The following is a 6,000-nucleotide window of genomic DNA, read 5'->3' as shown; positions in this document are numbered from 1 at the left end:
AGACGTGCACGGCTGCCCGCGATAGCATCACATGTAGACATGGACGGCTGTCCGCGATGGCCCCACATTATGACATGTCAGGCTGTCCGCGATAGCCCTACCTACATACATGCAGGGCTGTCCGAGATAGCCCCACCTATAGACATGCCCGACTGTCCGCGATAGTCTCACCTCCAGACATGCCCGGCGTTCCGCGATAGCGAGGCTACAGGCACGACTGTCCGCGGTAGCCTCACCTGCAGACATGCACATTGCACGGCTGTCCGCGATAGTCACACCTGCAGACGTGCACGGCTGTCCGCGATGGCCTCACCTGCAGACGTGGACGGTTGTCCGCGATGGCCCCACATTGTGACAGGTCAGGCTGTCCGCGCTACCCCCTGCCCACATACATGCAGGGCTGTCTGCGATAGCCCCACCTAAAAAATGCCCGGCTGTCCGCGATAGCCCTACCTACATACATGCAGGGCTGTCCGCGATCGCCCCACCTACGTACATGCAGGGCTGTCCGCGATAGCCCCGGGCCGTCCACGATAGCCCCACATCCATCCATGCAGGGCCGTTCGCGATAGCCCCACCTGTAGACATGCCCGGCTGTCCGCGATAGCCCCCACATTGTGCTACACCAGGCTGTCCGCGATTGCCCACTTAGACATGGAGGCTGTCCGCATAACCCACCTGGGGCCGTATTCACGTCGACTTCGTAAGTCGATTTTCTTTCGTAAGTATAATTTGGTATTCACGTCGACACTCCTTAAGTTTTTATCGACGGAGTTCACGCGATTAAAAAAATTTACTTAAGAAGTAGGTCAAACTTAAGGAAATTCTTACGAAAATGATCGACGTGAATACGGCCCCTGGTCACCTACGGCTCTCGTGACCATTCACTGCCGTTCACTGTGATCTCACAGTCTGGCTCTCGCCAAAAAACTATCCGTTAGGTGCTCCACAATTAACACCCTCAGTGGGGTGGCCCGTTACACATCCTTTAGCCTGTAAGTACCAGTGCCCGATATGTACTTACGACAACTACAGAATGCCACCATACACTTCGAGTTGTGCTGCCACCAGGTGGCAGTGCACCCTGCACCTGGCCTGTCGCTGGGGCTGGGCGGTAACCTAACATAAATGTTCACTCCACAGCTAGTTCGGCCCGCCAGCCCAGCCGGCTCGCCATTCGCCACCAACTGCGACTTCCCTCTTCCCGTTTATTATCCAGGCGACAGACGGCCGCGCCCCCTCCGCCTCAACCCACTGCCAGTGAACCCGCTCTCGTGTCAAGGCCGGCTACGGCAGCCGACACCGACAGCCGTGGCTCTCCCGCCGACGCAGACATCTCGGTTAGTTCGGGCGGATGCTTCCCGAGACCCGGCCGTCGACCGTCCATCGCAGGCCGCGCCACCGCCGGGCCGGCAGGTCTCCGCCCACTGCAGTACGCACCACTAACGGACCATCCGACTCTGCAGGCGGGCGCTCCGCCGCAGCAGCACCGGCTCGACCTGAGCCGGCTCGGCTGCAGGAGGCTCAGCCACAGCCGGCTCGGCTGCAGGGGGCTCAGTCCCCGTCTGCTCCGTAGCGTGCTGCAGTGTCTCAGGCACAGCACGCACGGTCGTTCCATTGTCTATAACCGCGTCAGCGCCGTCCTCAGTTGCCTCCCAGTGACAGTCCACGTACAATGGCGGCCCGTCATCGACACTGTCACTGTCCCCGTCGCCGTCATCGACACTGTCACTGTCCCCGTCGCTGTCCTGCCGGTCACATCGGTGACGAACGTTTCTGACGTGCCATGGGACCCCATCGACCTCGACTACCTGTCGCGACACCAAGCCCGTCACCGTCCCGCGCCGTGACATATCTGTGCAGCGTGTCCCACGTCGGCGCACCCACACCCTGTCCCCCACTCTGAGACGCGCCCCGTCAGATACAAGTGGGGGTGACCCCACAGCCTCCGTGGCGTCAGATAGCGGCGGCCTAACACGACACCGGTCGTCAGACACGAGTGAGTGCCGCTCGCTAGCTTCAGCGGCGTCAGACGGCGCGGACCGAATACAATCCCGCACGGTGTACTGATACACCCCGGATGCCGGGGCGGACTCTGCCGTCACTCCATCGCGCAGGGTCACGTTGTAAATGTGAACCGCTTCGGCCACGGTACACTGGCGCCTCGCGGCGATGACTTTGATTGTCCGATGGCACCGCTCCACCACACCATTCCCGCCTGGCTCGTGGACAGCTCGGAATCTGAGAGCCACTCTCCACCGCGCCGCGAGCACAGCCATATGACGGCCACGGAACACCGTGTCATTGTCTGTCAGGATCTCCTCAGGGGCTCCGCGCTCGAGAAATGGCTGCTCTAGGTGGCCAACGCTCTCGTTGGCGTTGGCGCGACGCAGCGAGCGCCACACGCAGAAGCGCGATGGCCCACAGTCAATGACGGTGAGGTAGTTCTGTCCGCGGTGATGGGTGACGTCGATGGATATGCGCTGCCACGGGACAGACACGCCGAGCGAGCCATGTCTCCACCGCACCGGGGCCGGGTCAATCGAGCGGCACGCGTCACAGTTCTCCACCACAGCACGAGCCATAGCCCGGGTGACGTCACGCGACACATCACGGCGGGCAAAGTACAATGTCCGACGGACACCGGGGTGGCCGGCCCGATCGTGTGACTGGCACACGGCTGCACGGAGCTCGTCCGCCGTACCGCTGTCGGCACGCCCAGCGGCGGCACCGGCCAGAGGCGGCGGCTCGGAGACGACCGCCGCACTGACTCCGGGCGATGGAGACTCGCACTCTCGAGTCACACTCACGTTACGAAGCCAGTCTTTGGGGACTCGCGTCAGTGCGTCAGCTCGGTTCTCAGCCGACCGCACGAGCGTCACCGACAGTCGTAGCCGCAGCTCACCGACCAGCTGACGGATGATCCCCACACGTCGCCGAATCATCAGCTCCCCGTGCGCCTTTGTTCTGAGGCGCGCGCGGCCGCTGATGGCGTCATCAAGCCAGCGATGAACAGTGGCCGAGTCGGTGCGGAGATCGATTGTCCGCGCTCCCCAGGCGACAGCCAGGTTGACGCCTCGGTTGGCGGCGTCCAGCTCGGCCATGTTGATGTGCGTGGCCTCGTTATGTCTTAGACAGCACGCGTCCTCGATGACGTCACCGTCCGCTGACTCCAGCACGACTCCGGTGGCCAGGGAGCTGGCGCCCGTCCAAACAGCCATGGCGTCACCCTCAACGCACCACGTGCCGCGGGCTGGGTCGTCACCATTCAAGCGGCCTGCAACATAGTCCAGCTGAGCACGCAGCGCTGCGTCATCGGTGACGTCATCCCACGCCCGAGTACATCCTTTTGGCGGTCCTTTGGCGTCTTTCAGCTACGCAAGAAGGACTCGGCAGACGCAGACACCTGGGCGAGCGAGGAGGGGAAGTCGAGACCGTGTTTCCGCCAAAAGAGAAAACAACCAAGGTAGGTGGTAGGTAACTACACCTGCGCTATCTACATCAGCTGCCCCACATGACACTAATGGGACCGTATTAGAGCCGGCGACAATCACGGAACATTAGTGTCGGGGCAGACTGCGGCGGGGCAGACTGCGGCGACCCCTAGGAAGAACAACTAGGGAGAACAACATTCGACAGATGGCAGCGCTAGACGAGATAATCAGGCAATACTTTAATATTAATGGGAAAGAAATCATGCCAATGTTTGCCCTCACCAAGCATGTTACCACGACAATGGAAGAATGTAGTGTAGTACCCCTCCCCGGGCCCGCCGCGGGCTGGTAGCGGCGGACGGAGCCGGTCCGACCTTTGGCCGGCCGGGTCAGGTAACCGGGACGGCCGCGCCGCGGCGCCGCGCCCGGGCCGGCCGGGAGACGGAGTCGGGTGCCCGCCGGCGAGCCGTCGGCAAGGGCGCGGGGCACATTAGTCGAGTTGAATGTTCACTGTTCAGTCTTGAGTGCGAGTGATGTGTGAATCGATATGTGAGCAGCAAAATCCAACAAGAAAACAAATCCGTGAAAGAAAGGCAACGCTGGCAAACATCACCACCATAGTCTTCCTACGCCGAACGAGTTCCACACCAACGTGCATCAGCGAGAGTAAAACTAGGATCCTAACAGACCCACCCACCGCCCCACCGTCACCCCGTTCCTTCCCAAGTCTCCTTCCCCTCCGCTCGGGGCGTCTTTCAGCTACGCAAGAAGGAATCGGCAGACGCAGACACCTGGGCGAGCGAGGAGGGGAAGTCGAGACCGTGTTTCCGCCAAAAGAGAAAACAACCAAGGTAGGTGGTAGGTAACTACACCTGCGCTATCTACATCAGCTGCCCCACATGACACTAATGTTATTTACGCTGGCTAAATAATAAATGTAGGTGTAAATCACGATGTTTTTTTTTGCCCAGGTAGATAACTTTACATGTGTCCGCACGCTTGTAAAAGTGTAACGAAAACGTTTACTGTAACCGACTAGATATATGTGAACGTATGCGCCAATACGGTTACATTTTCAATCGTTTCTCTTAAAATTAGTAATTTTTATCGTTTCGACAGCTTTATGACATCAATTTTTACTTCTTTATCATAGCTGTCACCTCTCACGCCTGAGTCCATGTTGAAAATGTCGTATTTTGTCAATTACACCACAAGTTCGTAGCCTAAATGGCAGCTACATTATAAGTTTGACGAGAGAAATAATTTGCGGACTGACGACAGCGGTTTGCTCCCCTGCCTGACATTAAACTCCTTCTTTATTGCAATCAGTTAATGATGCATTCATACTGTCGTGATACAATAGCTACAGCATTATTCTATTTGCCCCCCCCCCCCCTGGCGCAATTGCCATGGGCGCAATTAGAATTGAGGTACTTTTTACGAGCGAGCGAGCGCAGCGAGCGAAGTGAGTCTTTTCAATATAAGGGAAAAATCTCAGTATGAGCGGCCCGGCCCGGCCCGGCCCGGCCTGTAACGCTTTTGAGAGGCTTATATCTCAGCAACCGCTGGACCGATTGGCCTGCGGTCTTTTTTGTTGGGTAGCCCCATCCCTTCTACCCCGTAATTGACTACTTTTGATACATCTCAGTGACCGTCGTGGCACGTGCCACGTGAAAAGTCAAGGGTGTTCAAGCTATTTTGCAAAAGTAGTGATTTTGAGAGGTTCATATCTCAGCAGCCGCTTGGGCGATTGACTGGCGGTAATTTTTGTAGGGTAGCAGCATCCCTTCTACCCAAAATAGGATACTCTCGATGTATGTGGGTCACTCCCAGTGCACGTGCAAAATACAACAATAAGAGGTGCCAAATTTGTTCCCATTTCAGTAACTCGGTAATTACTGGGGCGATTTCGCTGAAACTTGGCATACAGGTAGGCGCCCACCAGGCAATGCATCCCCATGTGTTGCGGTTAGGGTGCTACTGCACGTGCGCACGTGCAGGGGGCGTTTCCAGATCTCGAGAACGGCTGGGCCGATTGCGCTCAAATTTGGTACACGGTTGGGGACCAGTTAGTAGGGTGCCGTGCAAAAGTCATTTTGGACCCCGTTTGCACGTGCGCACGTGCAGAATGCCGCTTCCAGATCTCAGGAACGGCTGGGCCGATTGCATTCAAACTTGGCACACCGCTAGCGACCGGTTAGAAGGGTGCTTTGCACAAGCCCGTTGGAAGCACCCTCTCGCCCTTCCGCACGTGCAGGGCTCACTATCTCGCTCGCTCGTTCTTCGCCCAAAAGGCGTTTTACTGGTTAATAAAAGCGTAGAAGTTATCATAAAGATGTTGAAGGAAGTTTACTGTTTCAGTGAAATATAATGAAAAATGGTTTTTCTATCTACATGGTCGTTCAATAAGTAAGGTAAAATGTACCATAGTTCATTTATATGAGGAATTCAAGCAAAATGAAATATGCCATCTGAATCTTTGAACAATTTTCTACACAACCTTCGAAACTGTTTTTGGGAGTTTGGCTCATTGTCCGAACACGATCGATGTGAAAACATTGATGCA

This window comes from Amphibalanus amphitrite, unplaced genomic scaffold, assembly GCF_019059575.1.
Source record: "Amphibalanus amphitrite isolate SeventyFive unplaced genomic scaffold, NRLGWU_Aamphi_draft 000014F_arrow, whole genome shotgun sequence".
In the NCBI taxonomy this organism is placed as follows: domain Eukaryota; kingdom Metazoa; phylum Arthropoda; class Thecostraca; order Balanomorpha; family Balanidae; genus Amphibalanus; species Amphibalanus amphitrite.
This window is presented reverse-complemented; position numbering follows the sequence as displayed.